At 31.1% G+C, this 22,278-nt stretch overlaps 1 long non-coding RNA gene across 4 annotated transcripts in view; it reads left to right on the top strand.

Moving 5' to 3' along the window:
- LOC149906539 (uncharacterized) overlaps positions 1–21,605 on the top strand; it is a 113,063-nt gene extending 91,458 nt beyond the window's left edge. The window contains exons 1-3 of one of the 4 annotated variants that reach the window (XR_016457007.1): positions 20,116–20,646; positions 20,816–20,877; positions 20,952–21,605. This is a non-coding gene — a long non-coding RNA (uncharacterized LOC149906539). Of the gene's footprint in view, positions 1–20,115; positions 20,693–20,815 lie in introns of those variants that run through there. The other 3 variants (XR_016457005.1, XR_016457003.1, XR_016457006.1) reach the window with 3 other exon arrangements.
- The last annotated feature ends 673 nt before the right edge of the window (positions 21,606–22,278 follow it).

The raw sequence follows: 22,278 nt of genomic DNA, 5'->3' as shown, positions 1-22,278 counted from the left end.
TTTGCATTACGCTGCCTTTCAGAAAAAAATGTAAGAGTAAGTTCACTTCCACATTTTACAAAAGCGCTTCTATTTTTTCTACAATGTTTCGAGTCCGAATCGAAAAATAACGCAAGTATTTATGAAACTCGTACAATGTACATCGATGAAATTATGTTAATTTAATATCGTAGTAAACTGTGATATTTTTTTTATATTGTGATACACTTATAATTTCTCTTTAATTTTCTTTGAGACTTTGAGTGTAGTTTCTGCCTTCTGAGTAAGTATTCAGAAGAAACAATAATTTCTGAATGCCTTACAGATTGTTATTAAAGTTGCGACAAAAAATATTGCTCTGACAAATATGTAAGGCGCTCTAACCATTATAAAAGTTTTCTGTTGTAATTATACATTTCAAACCAGTTTCAAAGTGTTGTTATAATAAATAATATTTAAAAGCTCATTTTCAAACAGCGAATTAACATCGCGTTTGTCGCCTAACGTTAGAACAATATCGCGAAGTGTACAATGTGAAATAATTAAGCGTCTTTGAAACTGAAACAAGAAGTTTTTATCACGAACGGTGAAGTTAAACAAAGATTGGATTTAGCAGATTCAGTGTAGTTCGTTGCGCTCCAGTAGGATTTTTGCACCTGACATGACTTACAAATTGTATTGGCGTGAGCCGTACTCGGAAAAGTTTTATAGTCTTTGGTCTGAATTAATGATTATCCGTGAGCAAAATTCTGTTTCGAATTCAATTTTGTTACAAAAAGTTTCATATTAAGGCAAAAGATGTTTAGAAACATTTCGATATGATTCCATGATTTCTGGATAAATTAGGTACTTAGTAGATTTAATCATCTTTAGGACCGATTCTTTTTTCTATAAGCCAACTTTTCATACATCCGTGGACCGCCTACTTATTATAACACATCATATTAAGTCTTTGCATGATAGTGTAATGTACTACTTTATAGTTGTAAAGCTTATCTGAAAAAGAAGGTGCAAAAATGTATACTGAAGTAGTAGAATTTTAGCTTTCAAGCATTAAAAATACATATATGCTCTGGTTAAAGTATTTGCGCAATTTACAAACTAAGCGACATTAGTCAAACTTGTTTGTTACATTTAGCTCCTAACATATTAGTTACAAATTGGATTGCAACAGGCCACTCATCAAAAGTTACAACTAAAAGCGCTCTACATATTTCAATAAAAAATCACTACTTTACAAGCTTGAAAGAGCGATGCTCGATGAATTTATAAGCTATATTAAATTCGAGTAAACGACTTAGTGACCTGAACAAGTTTTTCATAGTTCACCACTTGAACGAGAGATTGAGGACGACATACTCAATTCAGTTCGCGTTCACCAGATTGCAAGTGAAAAATGTTTGATATTTTATACTTGCCGGCAAAGGAGATATATCAAGTTCCTTTTGTATTGTGTAATAATTTCTCTAAATTCCACCTATAACTCGGAAGGCTTATCTATGTGCTTTGTTGGCTTATTTTTCGATACATTAAATTTATATTAAAGGTACACATATTTTATATCATAGGTATATACTAATATGTTTTTCAATTGGTATCTTGTTTTATTGAGGCTTAAAATTATTTTTTTTAATTTGTAAGACAAGATAAAATTCAACTTAATTTTTTGATGTACCTATTGAATGTTAATCATCAGATATCTTAACAAATTAGTTAAAAACTATAATCAATATAATTATACGGTTCTTACATTGTTCACCAAACATTCCTGTAAAATAATTGGTATTCCAAAATGGCATTAAAGTTTAACGTTTAACAATTTAATCTCTATTTCAACTATGTATATCACATGCCAGTATCTAGAAACCTAGTTAAATTGAATAATACTTCATTCAGAGATAAACTTTAAGTACTTACACTTGTATAATTCGGTTTTGTTCTCAATAAATTTCCTTCGTTGGACAAAAAGACGACCACAATAAATCAAGGGAAGGCTAGCCGTATCTACAACTCGATTGCCATCTACCAAATTACTTAGAAGGGTACAAGTTGCTCCATTTCTAATGGACCATCGTTAAATCTGCATATCGTTACGTTTTAGGGAATTAGATGCCTCGAGAAGTTTTAGGCAATAAATCTACATCGAGGTTTTAAAACAAATCTAAGAGTTCTGCCTTTCTACAAAATATTTTTTTCGTCCCAATTACATTTAAATTTTAAATTCCTGCTCGTTGTTACCCGCTCAGTAAACAATTAAACTTTTAAAAAGTATTCACCAACTTATTTTTATTTTATACAAACAATAATAATACTTTAACAATTTCCATTAAATATTTTATTGAAATAACGTTTCCAATTTTCCCATTCATAAATTTCATTATAAACACGTAAAATACGAACATTTAGATTGTTAAATCAATTTACAATCTGCTTATTTATCATTATATACATTCAACACAATATCAATTCTGAAAATTAGCATTTAATATTCCATTTCATTAATTTGTACACACGTATTTCATTTTGCTCTTGTTAAAAAGGACTTACATAAATTATTTAGGGCCTCCGTCCACTAAGAACGGTATTACACAGAAAGCTGGCCACTGATTAATTCCACAACACGATCTGAGAGAGAACTTCGCACGTTTTCATTTTAATTTCAACCCCTGTAATTGACTAGTGAAATGCTGATGTCATGCTTTTCAGCTTAAATGAAAATAAGACTTGTATATGATTCTTTAGCATTGTTATAGTGTAGAGACTTTTGGTTTTGCTGTGACCATGTAAATAATCAAAGTCAAGTCAATTGTTAATTCAAATTTATAAACAGAAGTCGAAAGAAAACTTAATGATTTTAGGATGAAATTAGTCATAATAGTGGGTAATAATCACGTAATAATAATCCAATTAGCGCTCATTATAAGTAAATCACTAAACAAAATATATGAGAGACCTATGAGTAAATAATTGAATAGAACTCTCAAAATCTTTTATCAGGTGTTTTCAACTCCTATGCAAGTCGAAGATTTTTACTCATTAAGGAAAACAAGCCACCATGCTAATGCTGCAAAACGCATATGCATTATGCAAATACTATTCCTGTTTTGCATATCAATAAACGATTCGATCGTTCGAGTTGAATAAAAAAACTAATTATGGAACGCGGACGTCGTCATATTAATTAAAATATTCCCCAGCTAACGTGAATTAAACTTGGTAAAACTACACTCAGAGGGATTAAGATAAGGCATTTGGCTACATTGCAAACTATTATCTTAAAGGGATTTGCCATTTGGTGCCATTTGAGATGTGTTACGTCGGTTAAATTGTACGTATTTGATACAAACAAAATCAATTATTATCTGCTGTTGGGTATTTGTGGTATACAAGTTATAGAAAAGCAATAAATTTGGCTAATGTTTTAAAATAACTACCAACCTAAATTGAATTTATTTTTTACATTGTATACGATCAAATGTATACTTTAATATAATAATGTAAATAAATTTTAATACTGAACGAGGTTTAGTAACGATTAAACCGGGATCAAATCAATTATGCAATAAATATCATCACTATCATCTGCCATAATCAACCCGTAGGTATTTAATTAACTATTTGATTATTAGTATTGAACTAGGTATCTCAACGTGCACTCAATTAAATAATAAATAAAAATATTTTTTGCTTACGAAAAGAGAGACAAGCGAAGTTTAATTTATTCTTCATTGAATCCTTATTGTCGCATGCGATTTTCCCGATAGTAATTATTGCAATAATTGAAAGTACAGCGAAATACATAAAACAATCAAAAAACCTTCTGCGCCTCGTTTCACTGGTACTTTTTGTGTCGACTTTTACATTTACTTTTTCGTTTATGCATAATGAATAGTCGAGCATGTTTTCAGACTTTATTGTATTTCGTCGTAATTTCGATGCTTCTGTACTTTTGTTCAAGCTTAGTTTTAATAATATATGTGTATCGTGAGTATGTACTATGTATCTCGTTATAAATAACGTTGTTAAAATTAACTAGATGATATTGAAATTCAGGAAAATCATACTGTGAATGCGTAAATTTCCAGGAGGAGCATCCATTTTCTCTTGATAGTTTACGTTTCAAGTACATTATTATATAATAACATTATATAATTAAACTAGCTTTCCGCCCGCGGCTTCGCCCGCTTTGTCTAAAACATAATAAATTATATACTAAAACCTTATTCTTGAATCACTCTATCTATTAAAAAAACCGCATCAAAATCCGTTGCGTAGTTTTAAAGATTTAAGCATACATAGGGACATAGGGGCAGAGAAAGCGACTTTGTTTTATACTATGTAGTGATGTATATTTACTTAGTATATACCTTAAAACAATACTTACACACGTGCACTTTAAGAACAAACAAATATCATTTTAAGCTCCTTTTCTTGAAAATAATTTATCGAGAAAATATAAATGGGCAATAGATAATAAGTATTATTTTCCAATAACTATTTACACTTATTCTCAACAATTTGTATTCTACCGTTATTGAAATATAATCTAAAAACCAATTTTCGTAGAAGAAAATTAGGTCAGATATTTTTATCAAATAGATAATACTTTTTATTATACTTTAATAAATATTTATAAAAGCAAAGAACTAATCCGGATATTTTATAATAATTCACATGTTTAGATGGATAATAATTATTTTCGAGGAAAAGTGTATTATATGTATAGTGTAAGTATACCTATTAATGAGATCTTCCAGAAACCCTAAATAAAAAGTAAAAACCATCCGTTTCAAGCGAACAAATCAACTCTACCTAATATTAGTGTAACACAGATTGCAATGATGAATCATGAATGCTATATAATATGTATGTACTGTAGGATAGGATTAAATATACGACGCCCGAGGAAAAAATAATTTTCCGGCGCGCGTAGCGGACCGACCTAACCTGACAGTATTTTTTTTACTCTGTTTTTTTCATTTCAGCCGCGGTGCCTGATAAGTGATAGGATAATATTTATGTTCCTAATTCGATTGACTGAATTCCATCAACGTCTCTTCTAGAAAAACTTATTTAGATCTAATCTATATCTAAAAACAATGATCGCTCTTCGGATAAGCGTAACAAAATAAATTAGTACGCGACATAAGTTTTTACTTGAAAAGAGAACTTCAAGATTAAAAAGAAAATTGTTTGATTTTAATGCATTAACAAAACTCACAATAAAACAAGAACCATAACATGTATATTTTCTTTTGTAATACATAGTTCAATATGTATTCACATTCCGCCTTACAAAGCTGTCCTGTCCCGCAGTTTTGAAAGAATATTTTCAGAGTTCAGAGTATAAATGGAATAATAGATTTTAACTCTTTGGTATGTCGCAAAAGGGTGGCAGAGTGTAAACTTGAAGTTTTCAAATAAAACTTGTCGCACGAGCATTGTTCACCGTTGTTTGTCGCGGTTAGCTCTGCTGCATTTCTTGTTAACTACAAAGGACTGGAACTTCACAAATATTCAGGCTATTAGAAATACTTATTACGAAAAAGGGAAGTGTTTGTCCCACTTTCGTTTCCTTGTTTTGGGAGTAAATTGTATGTGAGCTAATGTATGTTTATAGATTACTGGTTGTTCAATGTACATCTTGGTTTGGATTGATTTTTACAGCAATGGGATTTCAATAAAAGATAAGATACACAGGCCGTATACAGCTTAGTGTCAACCTCAACAACGTTGTGGTCATTGCGGTTAATTGACTGATAAGAATCAAAAGAAATTGTAAGAAGGAAGTAGAAAATGATCAATCTTATATTAATGGAAATAAAATAATATTTATTGTGCTGGTACAACAAGAAAACTGTAAGAATAAAAATGTTAAAGTTGTTTTCATTGTAGAAGAAAATGATATAGTCGCTTAAAAGTATATGAGTAATAAAAAAGACACATTGATTAAGTAGGTTAACAGAGTTTCATAAAATTAAATACAACTAAGCGTTTGAAAGAGAAAGATTTGAAATTAAAAATATTAATCATACCTACTAAGTTACGTTTTCAATGAATCAAGGCGACTAATCGGACGACCGACGACGGACTTTTTGAAAAAACAAAACGGTTTGCATTTGCGGAGCACTCAGCGGAAAATAAACCCAAGACCTTTTAACTCCTCCTTACAGTATTTTTCAAATGAAGCGGAAACTTGGTATTAAGCTCTCGGAACAATTCCATCGAGCAAATTGTTTTATTATTTTTACTCGAGATATCAATCTCAGAAATGTTTCGCGGTAGTGGATACTTAAATTTGGCAATATCAAATATATCTATTACAAAACATTTTTGGTTCAATGTAAAAATTAATTATATATGTGATACACCCAACATATACAATTCTTAATTACAAAAACCGTTCTTTTTTTACAACCTAATATAAATAACAAATAAAATCTTACAAAATCAATATTTCACAGCATTACGACGGATTAAGCGGCAGTAAGATGGATATTTTCCTTTTTTATTGGTCTGGAACACCAAATAGATACGAATCACTGAGAATAAAGCCTGAGGCGTGACTAATGTACAGCAAACTGAGATTACATTGACGTCTTAGAACCACCACATTGCTCTCAAGATATTAATCACCTCCTTTTAAACATGCAAGGGAGAAAATTAAATTAAACCCTCTCTTCCTCTGTATTCTATTATTAATTGCTCACACGGCATCAGCCCGTATACAGCCGTACAATAATACCATGAATATATGGCCTATTGTATTTAATGAATGCCTAGCGCACGTTTTCTTCAATACATGCACCTACGCCTTTATTCTCATATTTTACCCTATAAAAGTTAAACTATATGCCAATTGTATTGTAATAAAGAAAATGATATGCTAAAAAGCGAAAATAATCTATCTACTTTTAAATTTATTTTTAAGAAACACTCTTATTTTCATTTAATTTGTTTCATGAAAGCGTCATTTGGTTTTCTTTATATGTAGCTGCATAATCATTAAACTAATGACAAATCTTTAAAGTGAATTAAAATAACTATACGAATTGTATGAAGATTCTATTTCCAGACAATATTCATAAAATATATATAAACACATTTTAAAAGCAAAGCGAATTTTTCCCGACCTTCACCTTAAAAAATAACTACAAAAAGTTTAAGAGGCTTAGCTTCATGATTTTCCGGAAATTTTTTACAGTTAATTTAGCAAACCCATGCTTTAGACAGAGATTAACGTTGTTCATTTTTCTTCCCTATCGTTAAATATGAACTTAGCTAAATAATATTGTTGTAGATAATTCATATAATAGACTTAGGTATCATTTTAGTCATTTTAAAACTATATTAAAATGATATGCTTTCTTTTTTTTTCTAGAGTCAATTCTTATAAGTAAAATACAGTTCTATTCTTTATATAATATTTACTAGCCCTTTTATTGTATTTAAGCTAACTATTATCCCCATAGAACTTTTAATTAAATAAAACAAATAACCGTAGATATGAAACGTTAGGAAATGAGAAACAGTTTCCTAGAATTCCTGAGTGCGCTAAAATAGGTCATAAAAATAAAAAGCTAATGTCCGGTTGAGCTTAAAGACTTCATTTAAAGATTCTTATTGCTTGATCTTAACGCGATTGCTCTGAGAATTTAAAAAATTAGGTACTTTATTTGAAATTCAGCGAAAGTTACCTTGGAAACGAGAGATAAATTGCTCTTTGTTAAACTATTTGTGATCGATGCGGCCTAGTGACGCATTCTATCGATTTTCCAAAACCCTAGTTGGAGAAATTGCCTATAAACTTGCTACTTTTCTTTATAGTTTATCTATATATATATATAAAACTCAAAGGTAACTGATGTAGTGATCTATCAACGCACAGCCCAAACCACTGGACGTATCGGGCTGAAAGGCATGCAGGTATGTAGATGTTAGGACGTAAGCATCCGCTAAGAAAGGATTTCCCGAAATTCTTGCGGGAACGGGGAAAAACGGGGATGCACGTACAAAGTCGTGGGCGGAAGCTAGTTGGTATATACAAGTAAAGTTGTTAGTTTGGATTATCGCTGCTATTCAATCAACTATGTCGATCAGGTTATGAATATATTTTTTTGTTTTATATATTTATTTGGCTACGAACTTTTCAATATCTATTCATACTGATATTTATATTATACTTAACAAAAAAGGCAATAACTTTCATAATCAAATTATACTCACTTAAAAATATAGATGCCTCTAACAAAAGAAATCAAAAACATAAGTTTGCTTTTCGACAATTCGCTGGGCAGCAGATCCCTTGATCATTAGGTGTGCTTGTTAGTTCCGATTTTCCCTTTGTAAACCCCTCCGGATTTACCCCATAAGAAATAAATATCCGCTACATACCCTCGTACCCACGGTATGATTTATTGTGACTGTGATATCATTTTATTTGTTTAAGTTGAGATTAACAATTTATGTTATCCTGGTACCTTTTTTAAACATTTTTATAATGACGAAATATTAAAAAATATTTTTTTTGATTATTCCACAGGTATTCTATATTTTGTAGCTAGTTAAATCCAAAATTCAATTCAGAATGTAGTTTTTCAATAAAAATTATAAAAATTACCTAATGTGGTTGATGGGGTAGTATACAAAAAATATAATAACGATCGTTCAGTGTTAAATACACTGAAATGTAAAAACACATTGAAGCATCAAACCAGCATCTATTAGGTTTTTTACAAAGAACTTCAAAGAGTAATAAAGGTACTCTAGTTCGTCGTCCCCTCGTCATCTTCGTCAAACGAATAAGAGAAAACTTTCGCCTAATACTTTTTTTAGTTGTATAAAACTTAAATTCTTTATATTATTATGGTTCTAACTTACATTCAAAATCTAGGAAATAACACAGTAAGATTGTGTTATGGTTAATTAAAATAATAACTACTTTATGATTCATAAAACGCAATAAATTAATTGCATATTTGTCATTAATGCGTGGTTTAACGATACTATAATATAAATCCATAAATATAATATCCATTATAGTAATGTTGATACAATATCCCGGGGTCAAAGGCATCTTAAGTAATAAATTCGGCGCGCCAAACGCTCTAAATGCTTTCGAATTACCGGGATCGCTAATGGGCAAACTTAATATTCTCGAAGGGATCACAACCCCCCGATGACTGTGCTTTCATACTCCCTTTTTATGTTTTCGCCACAAATTGTTTTTATTTAAATGCATTTCGGCTTTACGTTTCGAAATGTCTGATGATCTATGAATACAGAACGTTTCAATTTAAAACTCCGTACTTCACTTGATTTTAATTTTGAAGTATTCATAAACTTAACCCTAAATGTAAAACAAAATATGGACGGTTGTATTTATTCGTTTTCAAGTGGAGTTTTTCATCTACATTACGAATAGACTTTTAGTGCAGTACATAACGAATTCGAGCAGAGAACAAATGTCGCACGAGGTCCAAAACATTAATAAAAGCCGGAGCAATCAAACAAAGCTGTACTGATCCAGATTCTAGATCACAACGAGCTGGCACGGGCTATCAAACGAGAAACTATTTCAATTACATCCTCTTGTTTTTCCACGAAGAGAATTCTTCTCTTTCGATCCGTACATTTTTCCCAGCATTTCATTATTTCCTTTTTTACGAACGAATTGTTATTTTGCATGTCGATATTGATAGAGGATGTATTAAAGCATGAAAGTGCTGTGCTTTGACTGTGCACTGCACGGAAGCCTCTTTGTTTAAATTCCGATACAAAGTGGATAAAATTGTTCAGTGACAAAGCGAGAGAGTTTCCCCATTTTATATTATTTCGTTACAATCATGTACCTGCATATATTTTATTGTACATTGTTTCTTATTCAACAGTACAATGCAAAAGGCCTGTACATGACATAACTATAATCCATGATAAAAGTGACGGTAATAAAATTGGATTTTTAAATGACTGTTTTTTATCAAATATACATACAACATAAACTACCATGTTTTCATTAATATTTTTTGAATAATATCGTAATTGAAAACTTTAAGTAATGCATTTTGTTGTTTAATTTCTTTGAGACCAACTATGTAGGTATTATAAATTATAATGTGAATGAATCCAAAAATTATAAAGAACCTTGGCAAGTAATTTTATTTGGATTTATTGTCACTTCAATATCCAACTATATACAATAAATATTTATTGTTAGGAAATAGAATAATCCTCATAATATTTTATCTTTTAATAGACAAACAACCACAGATAATATACAACAATCAACAACAAACCATTATCGGAAAACTGCAAAGCACGCAGGGTTTCAAATCGTTACACTAAATACGGGACTCAATTTATATCAAATTTCATCTGGATTGGTGAAATTTGAATTAAAATGTAAATGTTGTTGGGTAGAGCCCTCTCTAATTGCGTGTTACGTCCGCCCTTGACAAACTTCTTAAATCTTACACGTACAGCTAAAATAAGGTATTGGATTAAGGGAATAAGATTATAATTCAAAAGAAAATGAAAAAATACTCTTTATAAAATACTATGTCATGTGATAATAATTTGTACATTGTACTTATCAAAATTAACGTAATAAACTGAATAACGCACAAAAGTTATTTTCATTTCTTTTAAGTTTAACCATTCTTGATTCGTTTAATGTAGGCATACAATAAACAATCTATACTTATAATAAATCTGTAGAGAGGCCAATTCTGTACATGAAATATATTTAAAAAAAATCTATGAAGGGGTGATAAGGGATCGCTACTGATGCCAAAAATGCAATCAGTAAAATTTTTGTCTGTCTGTCTGTCTGTCTGTCTGTATATTCGTTATAGAAACAAAAACTACCCGACGGATTTTAACTAAATTTGGCACAATTATTCTTCATACTCCTGGGCAGGTTATAGTAAAAGAATCATGTAAATCGGTGTAGAAACACCAAAGTTATACATGAAATACGTTATAAGTCATCGCGCGTGAATACAGAATCATGCCATAAGGATTATTTTTGTGTATCGGTTGCCGCGTTCGACGCGCTGCGCAGCGGGAGCTATAAAAATTAAAAAGGCGGCGGGTCTGCACCCGTTTCGCGTTGTCACGGCTTCACGTGTGAATGGCTGAACAAATTTCGATTATTCTTTTCTATTATATTATATTCCTTGAAGTACGAGGACGGTTCTTATGTAGAGAAAACGTAAATATGTACCACGGGCGAAGCCGGGGCGGACCGCTAGTACATAATATTATAATAAACATCAGTATCGAAGCATATAGCTCTATTTTATAGAATAACACAAGTATATTAACTTGTGAAAATGTCGTTAATGCCAACAATTTAGATTTTAATTAAATGCGGACAAAAAAGGTAAAAGTAAATTTACGAATTATGCTAACTCGTTTATGTAAATGGAAACTCATTTTGCTTCATGAAGATAATTTTACAGGAAGAGATTTAAGGTTGTTAATTTCTTCAACTTAATTGTTTTTTGTCTGAATACTGATTGAGCCTTAGACGACGTTTCATTATAATAATTTTAACTGAAATCTTTTTATATCTCATTTGCCGAAAGAATTTGATTGTTGGGTTCGTTATTCATGTTTCAAGTACATCGATAATTATCGTAGCATTGTTATCAAAATTTGAAACACAATATTTTAATTTTAATTATTTTCGAAACAAATGAAGGGGTTAGGTTAAAATTTAGCCGATGTAGTAGGTACGTTATATTTTAAAACTAGTGCCACCACAACATATTAAAATGTCGCAACTCTACAATATTGAGTACATTTATAAATAATATGTGGTATTTATTATCTTGAAAAGAAATACAGTACAGCAAAGCTCATCAATTTTCCTTGAAATCAGACAGCGGACAGTACTTATTTGCCATTTGAAGATTATTTTTCTAAGATGACAATACTTACAATTCTCTCTGAAGATTTTATATAATCTATTAGAAACGTTTATTACGTTCCAACAATTTATCATTCATTTAATTTATTCATTCGAGATATCATCTCGTATCGATGAGAAGTTCTACAAGCATGTCACGTAAGCGCACCAAGTAACTGCATTCATACACAAATTCCAATTAGTTTAAAGCTCTCATATTGACATTTAAGAGCGCAGTTGTACGTAACTTTGAGCGTTCCACATCCTATATCATAATTAGTTGGTACGGCGGAACTCAGGTAAGTTTCGTGCTAATGAGAGCCGACCAGCGGAAATTTGCAAACTTGCAGAGGAATTCGAGTCGTCTCGGCGTCTTTTACAGTTAGTCTCGGTGAAAATTCAGTGTCAACTCAAGCGAGATTATCCAGTAAATCCACTTTATTGCTGCAGAATTTCTTAGTATACCCTAGACGGTACGATAAATACGCTCTTAAAAAAGTGTCCACGATATTTTAAATAGCTAATCTGTCAGATATTTTTCTTGCCCGCTTTTATGCGAGACAAATTTCTCTGGGATGCGCTTCATAGATTTTCTTTAAAGTTTTAACTACGATAGATGTAAGGCTAATATTTTGTAAAGCACAGAAGTTTTAAATTAGTTAATATTTTTAATAAAAGTATAGACTTAGCCAAATGTAATATTATAATGATTAATCTCATTTTCCCTTTTCGATTCTCATTTCATTCATCGGTATTTAAATGAGATTTATATATTAAGATGAAGGTTTTCTCTAAGAGTCTCTAATATATTTACCAGAAATTAAATTTATCCCGATTAAAGCGATCTCATCAAAAAGACGCCTTACTTAATCCAGTTTAATAAATCATGAAAATTATTTTCAACTCAAAATACACTTTTGAATTTAGATGTATAGTTAAATGAGTATAAATATATAGTTTATCACATAAATTCTAAAAAAAAATCTATGAAAAATAGGTGCTTCTTTAAACTTAAACCATATTCAGCGCCTTTAGAAAAAAAAACAAGGGTAAGTATAAAAATTCAAAATTATTAAACCAAAATTTAATATTCTTCATATTTTTTATGGCCGTAGGCCAGCGCAGCCGATTTACGCCTGCGGCTTGATTTGAGCAGCGGTGAAATTGAAATAAAAATACCGAATTACAATAAAAATAAATTGGTCTTTATTTTTATTTTCCGAAATTTATATTTATGTACCTTCCGAGAAGCACTTCAACCCTTTTGTACAAACATACATAAATGTATTAGTATTCGTCTATATAATGTATTTGTATTGAATAATATGTAGATGAAAATTCACCTTTATCCTGTAGATATCTAAGACGAGAATTTATTCAGTATCACTAAAATAATTCAAATACTAATATAATAATGATAATACGACCTTAATCCAAACTATTACCTGGCGTTTGCGGTACGGTAGACGGTAAGATTTTACCGTATAATAGAATCCACGCTCAAATATATTTATCACTATAATTATAGTGCTCAATGCTCATATACTGCTATACGGGAACAACGTAAAATGAAATTTCAGAGCTGAAATTTCTTAGTTGCAAAAGATGTCTCTATGTAGAAATTTAATATAACTAAAATTTGTTTATAGAGACATTTTAAAGAGACCTTGTGTAATATAATATTAAGTTCAATTATAATTATTTGGAAACAAATTTCAGTTAAGTCTACAGACAGTACCTATTGTCAGATTATACAGAAGTTCAATAGTTCAGAGGTATAAATTAATATTAAATTCATCTTTTAACATTGTTATTGATTTACAATGTTAAATAGAGTAAGTACATTATGTACAAGAATTCAATTCAGTTTAAAATCTTTTATATCCTTTTATTTATTAAAACTAAACGAAAAAGGTTCCCAGGTATGAGGTAAACACCTCGATACCTGAAATTTCCATCAATACTCAGAGTTCGCTACGCAAATATACTTTGCGAATCGGTTGGTTTACTTATGTACTTTAAAAGTGATGCTAACAACATTGAGATAATATTACTACGTATGGAGGAGACACCACGAACAAAATCTGTGCGCCATTTTTTTGCTCTAACTAAGTTTTAAAAATTATTATCTTAGGTACTTAACGATGAAAGTTATTCCTTTGCACTTTTCCGTATTATTTGTATTATTTGTGCAATATCGTAACACACACGAAGGCATGTTTGATGCGTTTCACTTTAAAACCATTAAAAAATACCGCTCAACATACGTCACATGACGTATGTTGAGTGGAACATAACTTCATAAGTGATGTAGGCGGTGTCGTCTCCATATTAATATTATCTCAATGGCTAACAATCAAATTAAAAGAAAAAATATTATATAATCTCTTTAATTAGAATAGCATTATACAGTAACAATATTATAAAATAATAGATAGAGTTTTTTTTGCAATGTAATATCATTCTCAATATTTATAAAACTCTATCCCAAAAAATGATAAATCGCTAATTTCTAAATTGAGGTTTAGTTTATTCATTAAAACTATACACACAATACTTACTTAATATAGTCATTCCAAATATCAGAAATACATAGTAATCCATCAACACTCTACTATTAAAAACAACACCGCTCTCACAGTTTGCTAAACAAAATGTTATTTTTCAGTCTAATCAATATCGAAAAAATATGTAAACAGTATTGTGTGTTCATTCAATAAACATTTTTAGCGGGAGACGGAAATTCGTTTCCATAGCAACCGGCGCCTGTCGTGGAAATACGTGTAATCACGCGGCCGCGCGCGTTCGTACTGACAGATTTTCCCGAAACACATGATTTTCTAAAACAACCCCTGCCATAACTCGGTCGAGAGTGCTAAACCTTCACACAGTGACACAGGGGCAAATTATAATGGCAGTTCGTTAGCATAGCTCCCGTCGCCGCCCGCCCTTGTCAAGTATTTGTAGGTATATTAGATTGTCTCTTATAAATGCTATTAGGACATTATTGAAAAATAGCTGCACACAATTGTATAAGATCTGCGTAGATATGTTTTTTTATTATATGTAGGTATATCATGCATATTATGTCCTTTTCTAGTTGGAAAATATGATAAGTAAAAAACTAAGAAGAATATTTATGAGATTCATACTAGATAATGAATTCCTACCCAACCAGCAAAGATGTCCTATAACAATAACTTACATCACTAAAAAGCTTTTTAAATGACGTATAACAGTGTCGCGGTGACAAGCTTGTTGTATAATAGCGTTTAATGAGATGATTTTGCTCTATAATCATACACAGCAAATTTGTCCCATAACAAGGTGATGTAAACGTTTATATCACTATTTTATACGGCGTTTATAGAGCAGCTCTTATCCAGATTTTGATACAGCAATAACAGGGCGATATTATCACATAACAGCGCTGGTGGTCTCTTTTTTACAGCAAATTAGTGCAATAAACGATTCTAGGGTAACCATTATAGTCCCATGCCTATAGAGGCGTAAAAAAATCTACAATAGGACAATTTAGTGTTGTAATGGTTTTCCTTATTACTATTATAGCACTGTGAATCTTCATGGTTGCTGAAACTCCATAATAGAGCAATTAGGTGATATATCCGAGTTTTATATCACTTCTTTGTAACCTAATTGAATTATATTAGTGTTTTTCTGTCCATTATAACGCAGTGGTTTAATAGCTGAGTGGTCAGAGTTATAGGACTGATTTACTGTATAAAAGAGTTAATAACTCTGTTATGTAACAAAAACGGCGTATTAATGTAGTAAAATACGACACTTACGAGAGATATACGGCCTATAAGAGAGTTTCTTTCACTTTAAAACAACAAAAACCTGCCATATTGTCAGCACCGTATCATAAATAATTGAAGGGTTCTATTTAATAATCATGGATTTAGAAGAATCGAAAAGGTTTAAACGAAGTAGACTGTAGAACATATGTAAGACAAGTAAGAAAGCGATTTAAAAAAATCGCAACTTCAGTAACGATTGACACCAGACAAATTCAAGGTGAGGCTTCGAATACGGACAATGATTCCGTACAATCTGTTACATCCTATGAACAAAACCAAGTTAACAGCCATCATGTGGTTTGTGATAATTCAGAAGCAGACCATTCAGACTCTAGTGTTTTGCTTGACACTTCGGGATCGGAATCTAAAAATCGGAATTTACACTAGAAAATACAAAAAAAAACATGTTATGGGTTTTCTATTTACATCAGGGAACCCTACTAATTTAATCCAGTATATGGCATGACAGTTGTCAAAACTACGTTCGTTTGCGGATGTATAATAGCCACGGAGTTGCTATTTGGCATCCTATACAGCAATTTGGTGTAAAATTAGTTTTTAATTACTTAAAACTCAATAATTCGAGGGGGGCATAAAAAAAACAGCGTAATTATGCATATAATCTATCAGTAAAATTTCATTCACAAGTCAGTTTATGTATCTAACATAATTAACAGCGTAACAAAAATTAATACTCGACACCACGATGATGGTTCCTATAGTCATTTACTCGTATTATCAACTGGTACACGATTTACCATTTTGTATTATAATTATAGCGTCGCATTGGCTCGTACATCGCAACTTCGTGCTACAAAAGATTTGCGGTTACTCTTAAAACACAACTTCGCGCTGTAACAGCATCGCGGTTCCTTTTATATCACTACTTCGCTCTATAACAGCATCGCGATTCTATAAGTTTACTCTTCTATAGGTCCAATTGGCATCTGAGTTGCTGCTACAGCAACACAATACCATCAAATGGCTTTATAAATGCGCCACTTTGGGGTTTATACAACGTTCTTATCACCCTTATAGGACTACCAATTAGCACCTCTGAAACGTTCTTATCCCTTCTATAGAGCAACGATTTGTTGGTTGGGTAGCGGGGGACTTTTTGCTTAGATATTATACTACATATAAATACATTTAAAAAAGGTTATATGATAAAGGTACCATACAAAACTGTTTTATTTTATCCAATACAGTACTTATACAGTATCCGTCGTAATACGATCAACCTAGTTATTTCAGGGCTGTTATAAATTAAAAGCCTTTCGCTGTCTTTTAACTATCGTATTATATAGCTTAATGGTTATATAAGTATGTTTGAAGTTTGAACTCATTTGAAATGTGTTATTATGTTAGATGCACTTTTCGTTTTTGAATCATCTCGCGTCTAATTTATGCGCATTTCTATGCATTGTTTTACGTTTTAATGACGTCGAAACTGAAAAATCTAACTATGCTGCACACGTATTGTAAAAATCTGTATTATGTTCCCAATGCCAATAATATCCACTATTCTACTAGTGAACTAGATAAATTTTTGTTCGTATATCTTTGTGTGTTTATAAAAATGTTGCACAAATAGAGTGTTTATTAAATAATTGAAAAACATTAATAAAATTCATGTAGATATTGGTAAGATTTTGATAAAGAATGATACTAAGTTAGTATAGTTACAGTAAAAAATAAAAATATTTTATTATCTGTGACCGGGCATTCATTCGCGTGGGTGTCGGTTTTTTCGCGTATCGTGCAATATTTTTTTATTTATGATCCGCTCCTAGTGTGATGTTCTATAGCTTCTTCTATGAATGGGCAGTACAAAATTGTAATAATTATTAATTTGAACATGCTCAAGTTACCACGTTCTACTTAACAGACAAAATGTTCAACTTTACGATATTTAATATAGATATTAAAGTCGGACATAGAGATCGTCAATATATTTGACTCTACTCCTCTTTTCCAACCATAGTTTTTCAATTCCAAAAATCACTGAATACCGTAACCTTTAAAAACAGTTACACAACAATGACTCACTTTAAATTAAGAAATATATTCGAATCACGATTAGGAAGGACCGTAGTCCGCGGTTAAGTAAATTGTATACGTGCTTGGAGAGATGCCGAATGAACGACACAAGATACAATGCCTCCCCGTAGGTACTCAAACAACTATGCCGTCAGATTTACTACGGATCTTGTAACTGTGTCAATATAATTTATTACAGCTTTTATCGGAACTAAGCCTTAATCAGCAATAGCCTGAACAAAATATACGACACTTCTTAACTCAACACCAAATAATATACCTACCTAATAGGTATTATGAACACTGAAAATGAAAGATTGAAATGAAGAGATAAGTTTTGATCAGAAGTAACAATAAAATGAATTATTTTATGTAGGGACGTAAAAGATACAGAGAAAATAATTAAAACATAGTAGGTTAAAAGATCCTTAATTATTGATAATGTTCCACAACAATTAATTTTGCGCGAATTCAAATCTCATTTGCACATTTTATAAGATTAATGAAATTTGGGTCACGTGCAGCTGTAATTATTTTCTATATGAAGTAAAGATGTTTTGTTTAAGGCTTTGACTTTGGAGCGACATTATTTGAAATTTTAAAAAGCTCTACATTGTTTGAAACAGTAATGTTGTTTATAAAAACTCATGCTGTTATGTATAATTTGTAATCCCTTAGTATTTTGTAATGCCTAAAACTCTTCGTACATATTTATTTGTAATTTTCTTTTCATGTTTATTAAATTTTCTGAACAACTTTAAAAATGGGGCACTTGACTCGAATAATGTAAGCAAATGCGATAATACAGCGAGACACGGGAATAAAATAAAGTTTTCCACTTTTCGTCAAAACATTCCATCTTATTGCGACAAGAACCAAGACGTTTCTTTATTGCAAGACATTTCATCAAGATTATTTTCTTTTCACGACGTGCTCGATGCCATCACTTAAATGGACGCTATCGATGTCAAGAGTAATGACATTTTTGTTAAATATTCCATTGTATTCTTTGTACAGAAATGTTTAGATATGGTAATAATTTTATTTTCACAATTTCCTTTTATAAAAGGCGTACTTAAATAAATAAAAAAATATTCACATTTCACAAATATTCCTTTGACAATATTTAAATGATCGGCAACCTTATACTTGTATGTGTAGGTACATAAGTTGTACACTTTTAATTGTAATAGAGTGTAGAAGTTTTTAGTTTCTTCATTCTTCATTTAAAAATCTTCATCTTATATATAAAAATGAATCGCAAAATGTGTTGGTAAGCGCATAACTCGAGAACGGCTGAACCGATTTCGATAATTCTTTTTTTATTATATTCCTTGAAGTACGAGGATGGTTTTTATGTAGAGAAAACGTAAACATGTACCACGGGCGAAGCCGGGGCGGACCGCTAGTAACCTATAAAAATAAATAATAATGTGTTAATGCACTACCAAACTTTTTTCATTGTCCAAAGTGTCAAAGCCATGACCATTTTTCACACATTGTTAATTGAACAGGCATAAGATTAAAACGCCAGGCACAAATAAGTAATTCTGGATGTCATAAACAACAAAAACTTTGGACAAGTCCCAATGTATTGCGGGTGTGATTTTGTCAACAGGAAAATGGCGGACCCCGCTGTCACTTTCGCATATTTATGACCGCGACTCGACAAATTTTCGCATCCTTTATTTTCCAGCGACGGACCAACCCTGTAAAGGTAAATAAATTCTATTCAATGAACCTTCACAAAACTTCACCTGTAAATTCTATTTATCATTGCTGAAATCAATAGAAAATTATTAAATAAACGAAACTTGAAATAAATTATTCTCTTTTGAAATGAACTCAATTTATTTCTTCTTTTATTTCCGTTAACAAAATGAGTCACAATTTCGTAAATGATTTTTACTTCTGAAAGCCTACAACCTATAATTTTTTTTTATTAATTATTTATTCGTAAAGCAAAAATAATTTTCCCTTTAAACGTGAATGAACGATAACAGGAAAATCAAAACATTTTTTTTCGAAAGTAGTTATGAATTTGAATACAAAATGGACGTCAAATTTTATTATCAGTTCCTTATGTAAATAAACTGTCACAGCAGCTTTATTGATATAAGCGCACACCTGAACGTATAAGAATAAGATAAAACTATGTGAAAATTATTTTCAACAAGGAATCGCTTAAACAATATCTCATCACATTAAAGTACATCTGTAAATTACTGCACCCGGCTACAATTTCACATTCCATCGCAAAGTACGAAAACAATCCCACGCTCCAATGGTCGTTGATAATCTTGCTCCCGGTGCGGTCCACTTACCAAATTGCTGGATGCTAACTGCTTTAGCTTAACACTTTAAGGTGATGAATTAATTTTTCTAACATTTACGGCCCTTTTCAAACCTTCGTAATTTTTATATTATTAAAGTTGTCGTGATGAAAATTCTTGACAAGAAAGTTCAATAGTAACACAATACGTCTACCGTTTTAGAAACATGATTCCATGATATTTTCTCGATAGAAAAAAAATACAAAGTTCTCATTGTTATTTTTTTATAATCTCTGGCATCTTCAAAATAACAAACGTAAAGTTACGACTTTTTGGATATTAACTATAAAATATACAACCTATACGTCTACCGATTTAGAATTTTGAAATATGCGATGGTTTTGAAATAAACAAGAAATACTTGAAATTAGCGCGCGACCAGCCAATATAGCGAGAGCCGCCCTGTACCTTCCTACCCCGATCGCTGCACGAGTCATTCCCGCTACGGCCGTCACACGGGGAACTTGTGTCGCTCGCGCAATCGTAAAAAAGGGTGACAACACGATAAGACAAAATGAGACAAATGGGGACAATAAAGAAAATAAGAAGAAGAAACATAAAGGTTGGAGAAAAAAGAATGCTTACAATTGGAACAAATTAATGAAGAAGTTGGTTTTATTTTAAATTTGATGATAATTGTATTATAGACGATGTTTGATATGTACCCCTGTTTTAAGTACATAACGAATGTGTAAGATTTTTTTCATTTATAGCATAGATAATCTTTTCAGAAATCCGGAATCCAGAAGGAAAATAAACCCACTGATTGTTCACAATGTGAACCCACTCCTTCGTAAGTACCTTTATTCAGTCAAAAATGTATGTTATCAACGTTCTACTGGTTTTATCGCATGATTCCATTTTTAGCAAAAAGCAACAAAGTGCAAAGAAATAAAAAATCATGGTGAACTTAGTGGAAGTATGGCGGACGTGATATGGAACAGGAGCTCATTGGAGTAGTATTATATTTAAAAAAAATACGAAAAAATTTCAAGAATTACATTTCTTAGTAGGTGGTAGATAAGTATGTTGTATAAAGAATTTGATGTTGATATTTATTTCATTTATACTTACTACACCTGTGCGGGAAATTGCTTAGTACTAAAACAGGTTTATATTCATATTTACATAGTAATGTGAGTTTTAATTTCGAAAAATTTTGTGTAAGTATATTAAATTGAGTTCCTGGGTGATCTGGAAACACAATTGGGCCCGGAAGATGGCGCTGCAGTCACTCCTCCTAATCACATGAACCGATTTGGATGAATATTTGTGTGCACATTTCATTGTTGTGGGATGACTGGTTGATTCGTTTTCACATTAGCTAATATTATGTATTTTTGTTGTAAACTTAATTTAATGTTTATAAAACATTATTATTGGTATAAATAAGCCACTGTTCGTCTCACATTGCTGTACCTGCCTACCTACCCTACCAGGGCCTAACTTTGTTCTGGCTATTTTATTTTGATTATTTGTAATGAATAATTACAATTATAATAGAGTGCAAAAAAAAATACATGCGTCAATATATTTTGTGTTTTTTTTTAAACAATTTTTCTATTTAAAAAAATATCATTCCGACCGCGGCTTTGCCCGCTTGGAATTAGGTTATATCGTGAATCCTGTTTTATCCCACAGAAGTGTTCAGTTCGGATAAAAAGTATCCTATGTGTAAATCCTGCCTGGGTTTACACATAGGATACTTTTTATTAGCTATATTTTATCAAAATTGGTAATGTAGTCTTGACGTGATTAAGTAACAACTAACAAAAAAATATACAAATTAACATCCAAAGTTTCGCATCAGTTTTACTGTATTAGTGATATCTTCCACTCTTGACTTTGACTGAGAAGAATTAGGGTTTATAACTTCTTTCAGAAATAGTACCTTTCATTTCTGGGCATGATGTAATATCTACGTCAGCATCAAATTCTATCTAAATCAATTCAGTAGTCCGCGTTATTGATTACTATTTCATTTTTTCAGAGTAACAATATTTTTTGTTATTTTAAAGATTATTTATAACCTGTATTATTTTGTAATAAAGTAAACATTACGAAATAATAATAATTATTAATAATGTCTAAGTAGTTATTGGAAAGAAGATTATTTGTTTATAAGCAAGAAAATAAAACCAATAAATCAACAATTGAATAAATGTATAACAATATTATAACTGTATGACGACTC

This window comes from Colias eurytheme, chromosome 8 (genome assembly GCF_061535395.1).
Source record: "Colias eurytheme isolate Ceu_HAF_F1 chromosome 8, ilColEury1 Martin Lab GWU primary, whole genome shotgun sequence".
NCBI classification, from domain to species: Eukaryota; Metazoa; Arthropoda; class Insecta; order Lepidoptera; family Pieridae; genus Colias; species Colias eurytheme.
This window is presented reverse-complemented; position numbering and strand designations above follow the sequence as displayed.